Source organism: Filicampus tigris, chromosome 7 (genome assembly GCF_054856515.1).
Source record: "Filicampus tigris isolate MCC_2025a chromosome 7, RoL_Ftig_1.0, whole genome shotgun sequence".
In the NCBI taxonomy this organism is placed as follows: domain Eukaryota; kingdom Metazoa; phylum Chordata; class Actinopteri; order Syngnathiformes; family Syngnathidae; genus Filicampus; species Filicampus tigris.
This window is the reverse complement of record NC_141223.1, coordinates 9,330,961-9,349,803: the sequence shown is the minus strand read 5'-3', so window position 1 is coordinate 9,349,803 and position 18,843 is coordinate 9,330,961. Positions and strand designations below refer to the sequence as shown.

The 18,843-nt window shown below is 41.5% G+C and overlaps 2 long non-coding RNA genes across 2 annotated transcripts in view; one reads left to right on the top strand and one right to left on the bottom strand.

The window, feature by feature from the left end:
* Positions 1-1,871: 1,871 nt before the first annotated feature.
* LOC147144702 (uncharacterized) overlaps positions 1,872-18,843 on the top strand; it is a 47,485-nt gene continuing 30,513 nt past the window's right edge. The window contains exon 1 of the long non-coding RNA XR_015087530.1: positions 1,872-2,469. This is a non-coding gene — a long non-coding RNA (uncharacterized LOC147144702). The remainder of the gene's footprint in view (positions 2,470-18,843) is intronic.
* Positions 5,809-8,431, bottom strand: LOC147144703 (uncharacterized). Its single transcript, XR_015087495.1, has 3 exons — positions 7,416-8,431; positions 6,093-6,552; positions 5,809-6,010 (listed from the first exon to the last, which is right to left on the bottom strand). It is a non-coding gene; the product is annotated as an uncharacterized LOC147144703 (long non-coding RNA).

Here is an 18,843-nt window from a genome sequence, read left to right as displayed (position 1 = left end):
ACCAAGGACGCTTGAGAGGCACAAATATTGCAGTGGCCACACAGCTGTCAATCAACTAAACAAAATACCGGTAGCTCATTATTGATCCTTCCTGGAAACTCTTTCAAAAGATAATGTCTTTGACTACTGCTAGGTTTCGCAAACGAAAACACATTTTGGCTTGAAGAAAAGATGTTTTGGCTGAAACAAGGATTTGGACAGGCATTTTATTTTAATTACAGTAGGCTGTTTGAAAAATGGGATGAGTAAAAATTAGAAATTGCCAACAACAAATTTTCAAATTGTCAAGATTTTTAAATAATGTTATATTAATGATCGTAATGATGTGGTAAAACTTAAATGACTTTGATGATTTTAGGATTTCAGCTTTAACATGAAAGGCTGACACGGTAACTGTTACTACTGCGATTGACAATGCAAGGCTTTGCATATATTACAAAGCGTAAAGAACTGAATAAATGTACTTTGAATATACACATTTGTGTCTGAGAATGTGATGACGAGTCAAAATATGTTTGTAGACAGAATATCTGCCCATTAATACGTTGAAACCTTTTCAGATGAAGTCGAAATGTTTGAATTGTGTCAAAAAGATGTTCGACACTCGTCAATTTTGTTGAGTACATTTTACTCTAAAAAAAAAATATTTGGTCCCAGTCTAAACAGAGTAAAATTGGAGGGTAAAATATTCAGAGAAAATTTTATACTGGAAAAAAAAATTGGATCAATATTTCATTGGATTAAAAAAAGTAAGAGTTAATAAATCGCTGTTGTCAAGTGGAATACTCGTACCTCCAGAAGGAGACCCCAAGTATGTGGGGTCTCCTTTTGGAGACCCCAGCAATTTACTGAATCACAGTGGCAGGTGATAGCGTGGCTGTCTACCGGCCAGAAGGTTATGGGTTTGTTCCTCAACCCTTGAACGATGTTTTATTTTAAAAAAATAAAAATAATAAACTAATACTATGGAAGTAAAATTGACTCAAAAACTCTACTTGTAAAACTTACTTCGAATTTCTGCGTGGAAAAAAGCACTAGGTTTCTTCAAGTCAATATTGCCTCTAATTTTTTTTCAGTATAACATTTTCTCTGAATAATTAAACTCAAATTTTACTCTGTTTAGACTGCGACCACGTATTGTCTTTTTCAAGTCAAATGTGGACAATTTAATATGATTTGACTGACACCTCATACATATTTCATTTCATTTTTTTCGTCACATTTCATCCTCCAAATTTAAAGGTACAATTCCACAGTACTGTCAGTGCATACTCATCGTACATGCACTTCTATGCATGAGGTTTGGACTCGATTGAAGTTGTTTAAAATGCCCCGTGTCCCTCTCTGTCCCAGTACTAGATCATCCTATAGTAGAACAGAACTCGGAAGTATTATTTGGAGGCTGCCAGACACTTTTGTACAGTGACAACTGACAGAGGCAGTGTGTGTGCCTTGCTAAATCAAGAGTCAAGGCTTTAAACGTCTTGTTGTTTCCGAGCCGCATGCTGAGGCTAAATAAAAATTGCTATTTGTTTTTGGTGCAGGGAATTTCTCCAACAAATGTGTGTGAGTGTGTGTGTGGGGGGGGGCGTGTGCGCCCAAGTGCCAGTCAGTCTGCTCGTAGCTGCGTGGGACGCTCTGGAAGAAGACGATACAAATCCGAGTGTATATGTGTGAGAGAGAGGTGGGGCTTTTCTGTTTTGGGAGGAGAAAGGCTGAGTTAGTAGTGGCTATACCTGGAGTGGACTGTCCTTGGGTGGGGGTGGGGGTGTGGTTGAGGGGGGGTCAGGAAAAAGGAGTGTGAGCAGAGAGGAGGGGGGAGAGGGGGTGAGAGGAGATAGGAAGGAGGTGTTGGGGTGACAGGAGGACGGCTTCATGGCTGCTTTTTCCTTTTGCTGAATTTCCACACTCACATTTTTCTCTCGTTTTTTTTTTTCTTTTTTTCTTCTTCTTCATTCAGCTGTGCAAGTAAAGGAGATTGCAAAAGAATGAAGGAGAGTTTCAGACAGAGAAAGGGAGACATCCGAGACATTTTTAAAGGGCCGGGATTTTGGCTGTGTTGTGGGCAGATTGGCAATTGGTGTTTGGAGCTTTTAGAATATAGAGGTGGAAATATGAGCTTTCTTTTTTTTTTTTATAGTTTTGACATTTAGCACACGTCGAACTTAGTTTGCAACAAAAAAGTTTTTCTTTTTGCTCTCGTTAATTTTCCCCTCCTTCTTCCCCCTACTAGTCCCTCATCCTCTCCTTTGCTTTTTTCCTCGTCTCACTCCGTCCCAACCTCTCCCTTTCACAGTTTTTTTTCCTGTTTGTTTTTCTTTTGTGCATGTTTTCGCTTTGAGTTTTTCGATGGGTCACTGTGGACATGGCTGAATATATGCTACGTAGCTTATGCCAAGCGTCATAGGCCCTGCCTTTAGAGAGAAAAGAAACATTTGGAAGCCGAAGAGAGCCAGAGTGGCAAAACGGGTAAGTCATTATGCTTCCGATATACTGAGTTTTGTTTGCTGTGTTTCCTCTTTTTTGTTTGATTTCTTTTTGATATCTAACATTCTCTCCCGACACGCGGCGCGTTATTGGTCGTAAAAATGGGCCTCGACTGACAGCTACCATTCTGCGAGCGCTGCAAATCTGATTATACTCTGCAGATATTATGAAGTGATAACAGCATGCCTCTTCCTCACCTCTCACTACTTTGTTAAACCACTGCACCCCCAACACGCACAAACTCACGCGCACACACACTCACACTGTTGCTGGGTAGATTTTGGTAGGCAGGTTTGGACGCTGGCACTATTCAGTGTTGCACGGTGTTGCCCGACAGCCCTCTTCTTGTACTTTCATAAATCTCCTTACACACGTACACACTCGCAGACACACACCCACACACACCCACACACACACACGCAAGCGCACCGTCTTGCAGCAGTGGTAGTGTTCTGTGGACCCTGCTGAACTCTTTTGTTCGGGCCAATCTCAAGGTGTCTTTCAGTGCACTGGCAAAGACCCACGAACATACTTTCAGCAACTTGGCAACAGCTTCAAAGTCAGACGTCTCATTTAAATTCAGGCGGTGAAGGAGAAAGCAAACTTCAAATTGAAATTGGGCAGCTCGCGCAAGGAGCGTTACAAGTGGTACTTTGTTGCTGGGACTTGGCTGGACGACAACTCTGTTGACGCTACTTCGGGATGTTTTCAAATCTTTTGGATGATGTAAAGATGACATGGATTGACCGGCGCTTTCCTTTCCCTCTTTCTCAAATATCCAACATAAAAAAGTAAAACTTCAATAGAAAATGTGACTAGTTCGATTCTAAAAATGCTCTTTAATTTAAAAACACCGTTTATTTTTTTATTATTAAAAAAAGAAGGGAAATAAAACAGCATCAGTATGCAAGCATCTCACAGACTTGTTTAAAAATAAATTGAAATCACTTCAAGACACGCACAAAGAAGAAAGTGATTTCTTTGATTTATCAAGTAAACACCCACATTCCTCTTTGTTATACAGAAACTGAATTTTTTTCATTTTTTATTCTGCTTCTTTTTTTTTTCGTTTTTCTCACATCTTATTTGAGCTAAGCCACGTGGCTCTTAAAATGCCACAAACCTTTCCAGCAATAACTCACCAAACCACTCTCTTATGGTCAGGAAATCCAGTTTGATATACAGTTTTAGAGAGATTTTTTTTCTCCCCAATCCGTCACGCCGGTGGACGTATGAAATCTTGTGCTCGCAGCCCCAAACCCGTAGATCCGAACTTGTGTTAATTGTCACCACAAGCTTGTATCTACAGGTCTGCGTCTGTGTAGCTCCAACAACTTGAGCAGCATCACCTAAATAGTCACTACCACGTACCTACAAACTATTAACGTGAATATTATCTGTATTAAAACTGGTCTCTTAATGTCGTAATTAATTCGAGTTTTTTTTAGGATGGATCCACCTGCTGATCTAGCATGCAATGTGTATGTAGAGTATGATGCAGGTTTGGGTCACCTCTAGCTTTGTTGTTTTGATGACCGTTTCCACAGCAGCCATTTTGGTATAGAGTAACAGTTAACAACAAGATGGATACAGTTAGCGGGATTTCCCCCCCCCCCTTAAAAAAAAAAAAAATCTGTATTTCCCTCAGCCACAAAGTTGGTGTCCCGCCCCGCTTGCTGCCAGGTTGAGGTAGTAGGTTGTATAGTTGAGAATTACACCATAGGAGATAACTGTACAACCTCCTAGCTTTCCCTGAGGCAGGCACGACACCCTAATTAGCTGGAAAGTACTAAATTAAGTGCACATCATTGAAAAAAAATGTCATTCGTGTAATTTCAACAGCTGTAAATGCGCACATTACGATTCATTTGGCTTTTTGCATTGTTGCGAAGCTGACGTAAGTGGAGTCGCTTCCATTCCACGGTCACATTTTATTATCGTGTCTTGCTAAGTGACAGCATTGATAGTTGGAGCAAATGCGCTGTAATGTTGCTCTTTGCCGCATGGCAATGATTTTTGACACATGACCGCAAAGGGAAAGGCATTTAGAAGTTGCAATCGAATAAGGGGAAACAATTGTATACAATCATTTTCAAGATGTTAATCAGTTAATCAATTGTCACAATATGCAATGCTTTTTTTAAATTAGCATCAACAAAGCTACCACTGATCACAAACAAAAAGAATCCTTTCAAAATCCCCACACTCGGTTCTATGAAATCGTGTCAAACCACACCAAAACAAACTTTTTTCATTTCTACTCACAGTAAGCGTTTTTTTTCTCCCGACCCTTTTTTTTCATACCTACAATACCCTTCATGGATTATAAAGCCTCTATTGTTCTAATAATATAAAGCTTAAGAGGCATCTGCCACCTTCACTGCAACATTCTTAGGTTGGCCTTCGTCATGTCCAGCTGATTAGAGGAGAAAAACACTGACCCCTGTTGGTGAACATCATCAAGCGTACAGCACTAGTTTGCATCAAATGTACTGTACTTCATTTAAAAAGTGAAATTGCACTTGAAAGTCAAATCACCTGCTTTCCTTCACTCAGTGCTTATGTTAGTTTGGTGAAAGGTAGTAACAACATTGGATGTAAGTGCATTTCTCATATTTTTTTATTTCTGGTTTTGAATGCACATATCGTGAGACGACTGCATGACTGTACTCACTTTTTTTCATGTATGTATTTGTGTTCTTTTAAAAGGAATTTTGCACTGCAATTTGCTGGCGACTAGCCCAGGGTGCACCCGGCCTCTTGCCCAAAATCCGCTGAGATAGGCTCCAGCTCACCTGCAACCCTAGTGAGGATAAGCGGTACCGAAAATGGATGGATGGATGACTTTTGGTATTTTATAGGATTTTCCAAAGGTTTCAAGTATTTTTTTTATAGGATTCAATTCCGTCCTTTACCCTTTATTGGTCGAGGAACCATATTTGTCCACCTGGTCATTCACAGTATATGTCATAAACATGTTTTATAATGTCTCCATTAATTTGCCTTGAGTGTTACAATTGAGACATCATCCATCCAATAAGGGTTAATTTCACATTACTTGTGCTAAACGTTAATTCATAATTCATGGTGAGTGTCAACATTTTACAGTATTTCACCATTTGAATTGAGGATTTCATGTCTCATGTTGGCATGAAAGGCTTTGTCCAGCTAAGTCAGAAAAGTTACCTTTTGCCAGCGTTCACAGTTTCCGTAGTGATAACCTAATGACCTCTGCACCAAAAATATCAGTCAGAGGTGGCACCACGTCAGTCACTCAGGCCAACAGTTTTTTTGTTCTTATTTTATTTTTTTTTGCAACAGCTTCCCTGCCCGTGCACAACTGCACGCGCGCTCACACTGTCCAGCCCACATACTTGCGCTGTTGTTATACAGCATCTCAGACCTCTGCCGTCCTGCTGTTGCGTGCGTGTTTGCAGTCCTGCTGCAGTTTGGTCCGGTGTGTGTGATGTCGTGACAGAACTGGGTCTCCGCTGATGTGCTATTTGGCCTGCCCGACTGATCCCTTGCCATCAGCGGGAGATAACAAATGCTTAGGCAGGACTGAAATGAAATCAGTAAATCAGTGGTGACTCGTCTTCAGTTACCTGAATGCAGCTGATGTCAGAGTAGTGTTGCCCAATGGTTTCCGATGCCTTTATGTTAGTTAGCGGGCTGAAACAGAAACTACTGCAAGTAAGAAAAAAGATAGGATGAATCCTTTACGTTGGGCTGGTTTCGCATCAAGGCAAACACCTCGAAATGTGGAAGAGCGCTCAGTAGTGAGATGCCATCCTCTAAGGTCAAACTGTCAACAAAGCAATCGTGGTGTGCCTGCCGTATTTGAGTTTGTTTGTTTATCCAATTCATGGAGAATGACACAACACGTTCGGAATAGACTAGACTCTGTCCGGTCATCATTTGGCACAGGGGGAATTGGGTTTTTTATGTCTCAAGTAGAGGCACTTAAACCCGAGCCTGAGTCCGGGCTCAACCCGGCCTGGTCGGGCCCAAAATGTCAATTATTACGTTCGGGTTGGGTCGGGCCTGGGCTTCCCTCTCGCTGACCTTTAAAAAAATAAAAAATAAATAAATTATATAAGGCACTCTGGTGTAACGGTCACAGAAATGTCTTTAACAAACTTTTCCAGTGTCATTTCATTGTGTAAATGAATTTATAATGATCATAAAAAATATGTAGTTTATTTTAACATTAAGAAATCTTGCGTTTTTTCCTGCCAACTCAACGAAATTATCTATGTCTCATGGGATGCTGTTTTTTGCCAAAGAAATGAAGCATCAATTATCACACCTGATAGAACAGACACACAAATATAAAAGTTATAAAGGTTTATTGGATATGCATCTTATAGTCTTGTTTAGCTGAGAGAATTTGTTAAAAAAGACAGGCTTTAATTTGTTATCATTATGCACAGGCATCGTCACAAATGTCATCACACAAATCGCAACCAGTCCCTTTTGCCTGAGCAGTCCTCTGTCCGGGTCTGACTGACGCATCCCCTCCCTTTCCTCCTCCTCCCGAGTCGTCACAAATAAAATATAAAATTTCGAGTTTGCAAATCAAGTTAATCGGTCGGGCTCAGGCCGGGTCAGCCTTTAATATCCACGAGCCTGGGCCGGGTCGGGCTGGATTTTTTAGTCCCGATTTTACCTCTAGTCTCAAGTAGCATAAACAGAAAATAACGTTCTTCATTCGCATTTCTACCTTAGTGCAACCAAATGAAATCAAATATTGCTCGGTGATAGTAATGCAAATGTAAATTGTAGACATCATGCTGGAAATGGTAGTAGAGAATAGAGGCAACGCTTTCAACACACAATTCACAGCAGTTTTTAAAACTTGCTTTGAGGAGTAATTCCAAAAATATATGCAGTAAATTTTTAAAAAGTTTAAAATTAATTTTACTGACCAATTTCGGCTATATGAAGAAAGTTGCCTGGATCTACTGTAATTCTGGTTGTCGTGTGCACAAACAGCATTTTTTTCGTGTACGTGCACGGATATCCGCGTGCGTGTGTGTGTGTGCGCGCGCAGGCATGTGTGACGCTTTGTCTGCTTGCTGCAGGCTCTTACCATCAAAGCAGCTAATATTAGCATGTCACCCAAGACGTGCTCTATTTGGACACAAAGCAAGTGATAAATGTAGCGATCTGTCCTGTCTCACTCCGGCCCCATCTATCTCTACGCGTGTGTGTGCGTGAGTCATGTGATCGAGCACACGCAAAAATGTGTCAGCAACCAGGGGGATTTTAAAGCTGGTAACGTCAGTGATTTTCAGCATGGGAGTGTAGGGGGTGGCATGCCACGGATCCAGATGCAATTTTCTGGACTTAAAAGCAGCTGCACGAAGAAGACAGCGCCCTACGTGGAGGCTTCGGGATGAGCTGGGATGCAGACACACCCAGTCGGTCAGGCAGCCAAGCAGGCAGAACGAGACAAATAGAAAAAGGGCTGCGTGATCTCCAACACTTGTCTTCCTCACTTTGCAAGTCTCTCGTGGTCTCCTCCGTCGCTGATTTGAGGCTACAGTCGGTTGTATGTCGCCACTCTCCCTTACCGCTCCATCTGTCCCTCCCCCATCATCTCTCCTCTTTCTCTCCTTCCTCTCTTCATTTCTCTGCCGCTCTCTCTCTGCCTCTCTCTCGCCGCACCAAAGCCTGGGGGAGCCAGTGGAGATTATACGTAGCCTCTATAAGCCAAAGCACATCATGTAGCAATGTTTCTGCGGCCCCATCTCACTCCCCGCTGTCGGCCTCTCCTTCGGTCTCTGTAGGGATCATGGGATTGATGTCGGCCCACAGGAGAACGCAAAGAACAAAAGTACGAAGCGAACAAACAAAGCGAAAAAGACAGAGGGAAAGAAAGAAATTGTGTTTGCAGAAGGGAGCAGAGGATTTCCTTCAAGGGTGCAAATTTGACAACGGCAAGGTGGAAAAAAAACAAGGCAAGGTCCACCCCCTTCTCCTCCTCCTCCTCCTCCCCTGCTTACCTCTCTCCCTCGCTCATCTGATAGGGGAGAAAAGAGAGTGGGCCTCATGCTGTAACTGATTACAGCTGTGGGGCAAATTAGTGGATGATATTTCTCCTCCCTTTCCCGCTGTTTTTTCATGTTTCCCCTCCTGCCAATAAACGTGAGGGGGGGGGGGGGGGGGATTATGAAGGGGGGGGCTAAAATTTGAACGGCAAAATATAGTACTAGGTTGAAAAGAGGGAGGAGTTGTTCAGGGGCTTTTTCACCAGATCGTTTCTTCTCTCCACTTTAGATAAAAGAAAAAAAAAAATCCTGTTACTTGTGTGTTTTGACATTCAGGTTCAGACACAAAATGAGTGTAGGCGCCGATACAAGGAAGGTAAAAGAGTGTTTCAGTGTGCATGTGTGTGTTTCTCCACCCCCCCGCCCCCCAACCTTCACTCCTCTCCGTCCAGTGAGTGAGGCTGCATATTGGTATGCAGGACTGGCACTGTGCAACCGGCGACAAGCGCTCATGCTGCTGCTTGATACTCGCTAATTAGACTCCCCTTTTTCAACATCCGACGCTTGTGTATCACTTCCACCTATTTTCCGGAGAGAAGAATCGCATCCTTCACTCTCCCTCTCCCTCTCCCTCTCTCTGTGTGAGCGAGAGAGAGAGAGGCACCAAAGATAGAGAGGGAGGGCGAGAGAGCATACACATGGTCCATTCCGGCTCGGTCTGGCCCCATCTCACGCCTCTCGTTCTCGCCTCTGCCATCACTCTCCTTTGGGTTTATCCCGGCTGGCTGCGAGCGGCCGGCTTGAAACGATGCTTGCGCTTTCTTTTGGTGAAGTCGTTCTTACGCAAACCAAACTTCTGTTGATACTACCTGGAATCTCCTCGGTGTGCTGCTGTAACTTTAAATCTGAGCTTTCTCTCTTTGCCTGTTTTTTTTCTTCTTCCTCCTCTGAGCAGGCGAGTGAGCAAGGAGACGAAAAAAAAACAAAACTGGAGGCTCCCGTTTCAAAAGGAGGTGAGTGACTACCAGCGGAATACTCATGGCTCCCCACTTCCATCTCAGCTTCCCATCTGTTTCCTGTGCTTTAGACCACCGCCGTTGCACGACGGTACCGTAGAGCTTAGCGCTGCCTCGGGACCTCGCTGAAGAAGCTCTGATGGAAAGCTTTAGCAATGGTAGTAAACACGGCAGGCTGCTACTCGGTCGTATTTCGGAGATTGCGCCGTTCGGGTTCTCGCTCTCTGGAATTGTTTGCAGGTTTTTGCAAGTCATCCACATCTGTGGTGCAGTGACTTAACATGGTCTGATTCCAGGTTTCTAGAATAAGTAGAAGACCTTTGGTATGCCGGACGGCAGCAGCTGACTCATTACCTGATGGAGGGAAGGCATTTTTAGCAAGTGTTGTATTGTTCAGCTGAAGAGGGGGAGGGACAGTGAGCGAAAGTGTTAGGAGGAGGAGGCGGGGGGTGGGGGGTGCAGTCACATTGGCCATGTTGTGTCTGGCAAGCAGTTGCACTTGCCATTGTACGTGCTCACTGTGTATGCAGGGGCAGCAAAGTTGGCAATCGCTGGGCTTAATATATCTGGATAATTAAGAAACGTATGCGTCAGTGTAACCGGCAAGGCTGCGTTGCGGGCCTTTCACCGGCAAAGAAAGCGCGCGTGCGAGAATCAGCGTTGCGAAGCCACTCCGTCCTCATTTGACTTCGCAACAAGTTTCAGTTTGTTAACAAAGAGCGGGAGGGAGGAGAGCGGCGGTTTAAGAAGGCTTAGAGGACATGTGTCTCTCTCCGTCCCTGAGACCCTAACTTGTGACGTTGTGCTTTCATGTCCACGGGTTAGGCTCTCGGGATCTGAGAGGGGTTCCCGGTCGCCGCCATCACCTGCGCGCCCCCGCCTCTCTCCCCGGCAATGCCAACGACGGTCATTTCGCAACGCTTCCCGGTTCGGCTCCTCATGCGGCACACGCGTGTCACCTTGGCTTTTGCTCTTATCAGGCTGCTGCACCTTGCGCCGTCCTACGTGAACCACAGGCCAATTCTGTCAGCCGTGCTGGGGTGTGCTCATGCAGGCCCTTGGAGGTGCTTGGACATACTGTACGTCCTCGGCGGTCGGCTGCCGTGTGGACAAGTTGATCATGATTGGAAACAGGGGTTCTACGACTCAAATTATTTTGGACTTTTCTCAACCTTTGACTTCGTGCCACCTGTTTGGCCAACTTGCATTACTTTACATTAACTAGTTCAATATAGTTGGCCTTACTATGCAAACGGATCAAATTGAGATGAGTGATATTTACAGTGCTTTTCAAATCGTAATCCTGCTTGTGTTTGCTATTACAAAAGCGGAATAATTAGATACACTTCCCACAGGCTTTTTCCAAAGGTTGCTCTGTTGGCACTGAGAAACAAATACTAATCGGCTGGTTAGCAACAGGAGCATGTGAAACCTAATGACTAGGTTATGTGGTGCATTTGCCATTGTTTCTGATTCCCGATTCGTGCAGGAGGTCTGCGTGTGTGCGTTCACCTGTATGAATTGAGAGCAGCACAGAGTAATGTTGAGAGCGTGACCATGACAGCTCTGTACGTTATGTGCTTGACCTCAGTGAACCTTCTGCGCCACTCCAAAAATGAACTGACACACGTCCCAGTGAAATACGCCTTTTGGAGCATTTCCTCATTGGCATTTTTTGCAATATTTTTGTTCAACCTTCATGTTCAATTGATGTTTAGAGCTGCTGAATCACACCGCGGCTATTTTATCTCATTGCCAATTGCTTGCCTTGTGCTGTATGCAAGACAGTAACGTGATTGAGTAACTTGCACGATCATTCAGTTTGCTTTTATGAATCATAATTGTATTCCTCAAATTTTTTTTTTTTTTTGCATGAGTCTGCATCATAGACTACAGCTGTTTTTTGAAATGCTTGAAACCATGGAAATTCATTTAGGCCTTTTTGTGTATTGCTTTTGTTGGGGCTTATTTTTCCTCGTCTTTCAAGGGAGAATTCTCTAAGACGTACTCAACAGACTCAATAATATTTACGTGCATAATCTAATAAGACCCAACGCAAAAGCAGCCTAATTTGATTTCGATTATCTCGATGGAAGGTGCGTTTTCATATTTCGTTTGTAGTCTTGCTATGATGCATACCACTGCAAACAATATTCGACACAGCTCCCGTAATGGATTTGATCTTTGCAGGTATGCCTAATGTTCGGGCCTGTGAGTGTATATGATGCGCCAACGTGAACATACTTCAAAGTGGATTCCGAGAGAGATTTTTGTCCTGTTGTTAATTAACAAATATGGATTTTAACTTCAACCCCCACTGTGCCGCTAATCTGCTGCTTTAGCAATTCTCTTATGTAATGCTTTTGTAATCCTCGTCTCTTCTTTGCCCACCAACCCTCTGCATGCAAATCGTATTTTATTTGTTCAGCTCGGCGAACAAAAAATTACCTGAAGCGACTTAGGGTGTCGCAGATAAGCTTGGAGGGGTTTCAGGCTTGCTCCTCCATTGTTCTGCTCTTCCACACACACTCTCTGTTCGCTGTGTCCCCGTGGCAGAGTGAGGCAGACAGACTGAGGCAGTAGTGGGCTTATACCCGCCACAATAAGCTGCTTTATCAACCTAACCTTATCCTTGATTGAATTTTTCACAAAAGGGATTCGAGCGTGTCATCTTCTCCTGATTGGATGGAAATAATGCCGTATGCACCCGGGAAGCTGATTTTATGATCTGATCATGCATTTCAGACGGATTGAGTTCAAACGTGAATGAAACGGTTCGTCTTTGAGGCGGTTCAGATCAGCTGGTTATGATAGCGTTCGCAATTTGCATTCGTATCCGTATTCACGTTCCGTTTGGGTATTGAACTGCAGCCTGCGGCGCTCGCTACCTTTAAACGCTCATGAACGAAGAAGACAGCTACTCCTCTGCTGACGTCCCATGTGACACCTTACATGATGATGGTTTAAAGTCCACGTTTTGGTCGTCTTTTGAGGGATATTTTTTTTCCGGATGAATTTGTTTTGACTCCGTATTGAAGCACATTTGGCACATTCAACTGAGGCGACCCAATGTTATTTGCATTGACGTGTGAGCCTACACTTGAGATACGAGTGCTGTGTTTTGGTAGGTGACTCAACTCACTTCATAACACATGGAAGTTTGCCAGGTAGAATTTGTAAATATTCTTCATAAAAGAAGACTGTTTGTTGTTATTTGTTCACTAAACAAATATTATTATCAGATCTGTATTTAAAGAAACCACACGTACTATAGCACCCGCTACCCGACTGCTAACATATCATGGGAAATTCCATGGACACAGGGGCTAACAATTGTTAACAAATGAACACAAATGTTGCTGGAACACATGTGGATTGACCATATAACAATCCTCACATGGATACATTCTTAATCCTTTGCAAAGAACGACTAATATTACTGCCGCACTGATGATCGGAGAGGAGTTGAGATGTCTCAATGAATAGTATATCTGTCTATTTGTGTTATACTGCCCCCAGGTGGCACCTGAAACAAAGTGTGCAGTTTTTAAATCTGATGATTATACACATTTACACCCTCATTCAGAATATTTCAGTACTTATCACCACATTAACAGTGTGCCGCTCATATAAACGTTAGCATGAAAAAAATAACATGAATTCTTCGAAATGATTTAAGTTTAGACATTCATTTTGTAAGTTCATTGTTTTTCATTTCATTTTTAGAGATGTAAATGTTCATTACATGTTTAGAGATAATGTACTTTTTGTAGTAGGATCAGTGATTTTTTTTAATCCCTCCAACATATGTTTTACTGAGCAAGATTTTATGACTTGCTTGAACCAAGTAATGACTTGACCTGCTTGAAATTTGGTGTCGACTCGACTTGACTTGCTTGATTTTTCTTCCGCGGTGACTTGGGACTTGCTTGAGACTTGATGGTTACGACTCGAGACTCACGCATATGTGACTAACTCCCACCTCTGGAAGGTGCTGTAAGCACCCATCCATGAACAGCAGATGTACGTATGAATGGAGGCTGCGGTCCATCTGTGAGTTATTTGCTGCTGTGTCGTGAAAAGATTGTGTTGCATTACACTTGAGGTTGAATAATTGATCAAGGGGAGCGACACGTGGAGTGCAGTGACTGCTGCCTGGCAATATGTGTGCACTGTTGCTCTTTGTGCAGTTTCTTTTTTTTTTTTGCCACACCCTTTGTTCTTGGTGCATCGCCTCTGCTGCGGATAAGAAGAAGCTACGTCATGGATAAGCATCTCGCATTGTTGGATTTTTTGCTAAGGTGGCTGTAAATGTTGGCGGCGTACCCTTTGCATGTGTGAATCAAGCGGGTCCTCTCTTCTCTGCGCCGACAGTATATGCACATTGGGTGGAGCAACAAGATGGCGTTTACATGCCAAGCTCTGCAGCCTGGGAAGCTTTAAGTCTGGACTTCTTCCCACTCCTTTTCGAACATTTAAAACTACTATTAGGGGTTTTATTGTCTATGTTGATTGTTTGTTTTGTTTTGGTGTTCAAAATAAACGTTTAAATCAATCAAACATATTATGCCACAGGAGTGTTGGAGATATGGGGGTTGCCTGTAATTTCGTGAGGGAATCCGCTGGTACATTATGTCCTTATGTTTATATAGAGCCACGATAAGTAGTGGAAATGGATTAAGAGCAACTAAATCATACTAGCAGATTATTCAGGCTATGCTCGCCTCATTCACTGAACTGTGGGGAGATTACAAAAAGAAAATATACTCACACGTGTGAATGTCCTTCAGCTTTAAAGCAGTTGCTTTTGCGTTCATCCAAAGTAAGGCAGAGGGTTTGTGATGTTGCCCTTCACATCGTGTTGAATTTAATTGAATCATCACGTTGGAAAATTGCTGTGTTCACAGGCAAATCGATCAAAAGCCAAAAAGAAATTGTGGATGATTAATAGCTATTATGCTGGGTGAGTGTGGAGATAGGATCAACCTCGGCTGAGTCTGTCCCCACACAGACATTATATCAACGTTTATTGTAACTGCTCTGGATTTCATTTGAAGGGCAACATTAGTACAGTATTTGTAAATGATGATTGGAAGCAACAATGTCATGTCTGATTAGTAGTATTTTGAGGGGAAAAAAAAGGATTTTTCATTTTATTTTCATCTCCTTTCAAGAGATGTCTTTCAAATAGACAGATATACTGTTCAGAATTTTGCCATAAAATGTAATTTTTTTTTAACATATTTTTGTTTCAAAGGGCCACAGAGAAAGGACACAGGAATAAATTCAATTTCAGTGCATGCAGCACATCCGACCACTAATTCCTTTTGATGCGTCTTCATGCCACATGTCGCGTTCAAGCGAGATTCATGCAAGTCCACTATGTTTGAAGTGGCTACCAGCCTTGGGTTTCGTGTGTGTCTTGTATCACCTCCAGATTGGGGGCGTCATGTTGCGCTCCCGCTGTTTCTGCATCATATGAACCATTGCTGATTTATTCCAGGAGCAAAATAAACGTTTATAGCAAGATATCTAATTGAAGAAACACACCACAAACAACTGTTATTAGACATTACTTGGCATCAGAGACATTGGCAGCCATCGCTGTATGGAGTGGATGTCTATTTTCATGTTATTTTGAAGCATAATATCCATGTATGCATATTAATGCCCTTCTTGACAAACTGATAGTTATGTGCTGTCTTAAGCTAGTACATTTCCAAACAATATGAAAATGGCCTAGGTTATTCCTCTTTTTAAACATGGTGAAAGACACATCTTCACAAATTATCAACCCATCTCCCTTTTACCGCAGTTCTCAAATATTATTGAAAAACTATTTGATGCTAGGCTGGACTCTTTTCTATAAAAAATAATATAATCACAGACAATCAGTATAGTTTAAAAAAAAATCAATCAACAGCACTGGCAATAATTAATACAGTTGAAGAAATAAGATTCGATTGATTCGAACAGACAGTTGGGATATTTGTTGATTTAACAAAAGCCTTTGATACTATAAACCATAATAATCTAGTAAACAAAGTGAAGGGATATGGTATCAGAGGAGCGTTTTTAAATGGGGTCGAGAGTTATTTAAACAACAGTCCAAAATTTGTGAAGATGGGTACTCACACATCAGTAAGTTTGAATTTATCCTGTGGTGTCCCCAGGGGTCAGTGTTGGGTCCCAAACTATTCAATCTTTACATAAATGATTTCCTTATGCAATGTTTCTAAATGCTTAACAATGACCCTTTCTTTGCTGACGACACCACTTTGTATTGTTCTGGGCAAGACCTCGATCAGCTGTTGGAGATGATCAATGTGGAAATCAAAAAGATAAAAGCATGATTTGATTCCAACAAATTGACACAGAATTTGAGTAAAACTAAATGGATGATATTTGGTTGGCGTGCGAAGCAATTAAATGTACAATTACAAAGAGGTGGGATGATCATTGAAGCGGGTGGAAATAATTAAATTTCTTGGAGTAATAATTGATAATCAAATCCGATGGAAACATCATGTGGGATATATTGGGATGAAAGTGTCACACAGTATTTCTATCATATATAAAGTAAAGTATTTTTGGGATTACTAATCACTGCATATATTGTTGTTCCCTGGTTTTACCTTATATTAGTTATTGTGAAGAAATATGGGGAAATACTTATAAAAATTCAGTTACTTCAATAATCAATCTTCAGGAAAAAAGCAATGAGAATTATTCAAAAATCTGATTTTCTTGACCATACTAGTATAAAAGTTAAAAGTAATTAAATTCAATTATCTGATAGATTACCAAACAGTCCAAATAATGTTCAGCGTACGACAGAATTCCTTGCCTAATGATATTCAAAAACATTTTCCTACACAACAATCTCAAAGCTTCAGGAGTAACGATCATAAATTTACTCTTCCAATATTCAGAACAACCATGAAAGGTTCGTGTGTTTCCATTGCTGGTGTGAAACGGTGGATAAGTATGAATCAGTTTAGAAAATACAAAAAAAAAACATTTTTTAATTATGAGGAAAAAATAACTGTGCAGATGCTAACGAAGTAGACTGTTTGCGTTTTGTTGTTGTTTTATTTGCGTTACTTTTTGAGTATTATTGAAACTGCAAACTAATGCAACAGGAAATTCCAGTATTTTTGGACTAAGGGGTGGGATTAAATAAATGACGCTTCTTCCCATTCCTTTTTGAACATGTTAATAAATTCGAACTTGATTGTGAACTACCTGGAAAACCTTGTGACATATATGTGATTTTGGTTTTGTTTTGCGCTTGATGAACAGCCTTGGTGCTGTGATTTTGGTTTTGGCCTTGGCGATGCCTTGTGTTGTCTACATGTTCAAATAAATTCATTCATTCAAACCAAAGTGGAACCTTTTGGCCATAATCCCCAAATTTATGTTTGGTGCAAACAACACTGCTCATTACCAAAAGAATAGCATACCTACAGTGAAGTGTAACGGTGGCGGTATCATTCTTTGGTGTATTTTTGTTGTTGTTACGGTACAGTACAAGTTGTAACACTGTATTTTGATTATGAATTCAAATTAAAACATGGTGGTTCGTTCAATAAAATCCGGAATATTATTGAAGTTATATACTGCCATGATTCATTCTGAGTTTTTCATTTGTTACTGTGTAAGATAAAAAGTGTTGGTCGCATTTCACAATGCCTTGTGTCTGCTTTGATGTCCGACTTGTACAAATCATCATGAATATACTGGTAATTGCTTATGATTGGTTCACTGTAAAGCACATTGACTATTTATGAAAATAAACAGAAACAGAACATGCCTATTCGTTTGTAACACAGGGTTATCTTGTTCAAATTGAAATTGTTTATCCCTCTCTTTTGCAGAAAACGATCATGGTTAATTCAGGTTGACCCACCCCCACCACCGATGTGCTATTTGAGTTATTTATACATTCTTGGGATCTATTTATATACCCTTTGAGTGTCTGGGTGCTCTGAAAAAAATCCTTTTTAAATTTCATGTCAACCCTTTACTAAGCCATGCTTTTAGATGGGGGGCAAGGGGGGGCTGTCTTCATTGGCTCTAGATTTGTCACAAGTGACTTTTTTTGATAATCCAAGGGTTATTAATGTCACTAAATATAGCAGCAAAATCACTCAATTGTCAACACTGGGGTAATATTCAACACAATGACTTCATTGAGTTCTTTTATTTGGTCAGGGCTTACATTGCTTCCATTTGCAGACTGACTTGAGTACCGCATGTAAAAAATTAAAGCTACCAGCCTAACAAACTAAAGGGATTTTGGGGCAAATATGCATTACAGGTTGGTGTTTTTCAGCGCAACTGCAGAGATGTTATTGTGATGCTTAGCAAATGTACTGTACTAATAGTCCTGTCTCAATAGTTACAGCCTTAATGCTTGCTTAGAACACACAGAATACTGCCAATTACCGCTATATATTTCTGTTTCTATATTGGGTTACATTAAGACTGGAGTTCTAAGAAATGAACTTGTGAAGTGACATTTGTGTGCTGTCAAATTATTCTGCACTTAACTTCTCCCTACCTTGATCAAAACATTAAGTAACTGATTGAATGGTTCCATATTTGCAACACTTGAAAGAGTACTTCAAAAAATGAATTATAATTATTCTGTGAAAGAAATGTGACCATCGATGATATCTGATAACTGTCATTGCCTCCAAGACATTTTAAACGTGTTTTTAGATTTGGATATTTTTTTCCCCGTTTTTTGCTCAAATCTACACAAAACGTTTCTTGTTGTTGTTCATGTTCGTTTTCTGTCTACCCATCAATGGCCTGCACGCTCTGCCGGTAAAACCATGTCAAGATTTGGCACACGCACACGCACTCACACAAACACACCCACACGTACACACACTCTCATGAGCTCGGCAGGCAAATGTAGGCCAGAAGCCGTCTGAGGATGGGGCTCAGCGAAAGAGGTAGTGAGACAGGCGACAGGGAAAGTATTAAAGGAAAAACATTCATCTGGAATACTTTAGAAGGCACTTATACATTTTATAGCTTTAACATTATACAGTATGTAATTCAAATGCTATTTGGTAGAACCTCCAGAAAGGCTGAACTGTTTAAAAAAAAAGTGGAGAAAAAGCAATTTGTATGTGGCTGAGCTTGTCTATTGAATTGTTAGTTAGCATGCTACTTGAGGTTCCATTAGGATTCTGGTGATTGCCTTGGTACCACCGTGTCTCAAATGGTACAAAAATGACATTCCTGTCCTTTGTCCACACTGTCCTACGTTTATCCTTACCTTGTAGGCCAGCGGTGTGCGTTGAGGTTAATGACTGGCGAGGCACTGACTCCTC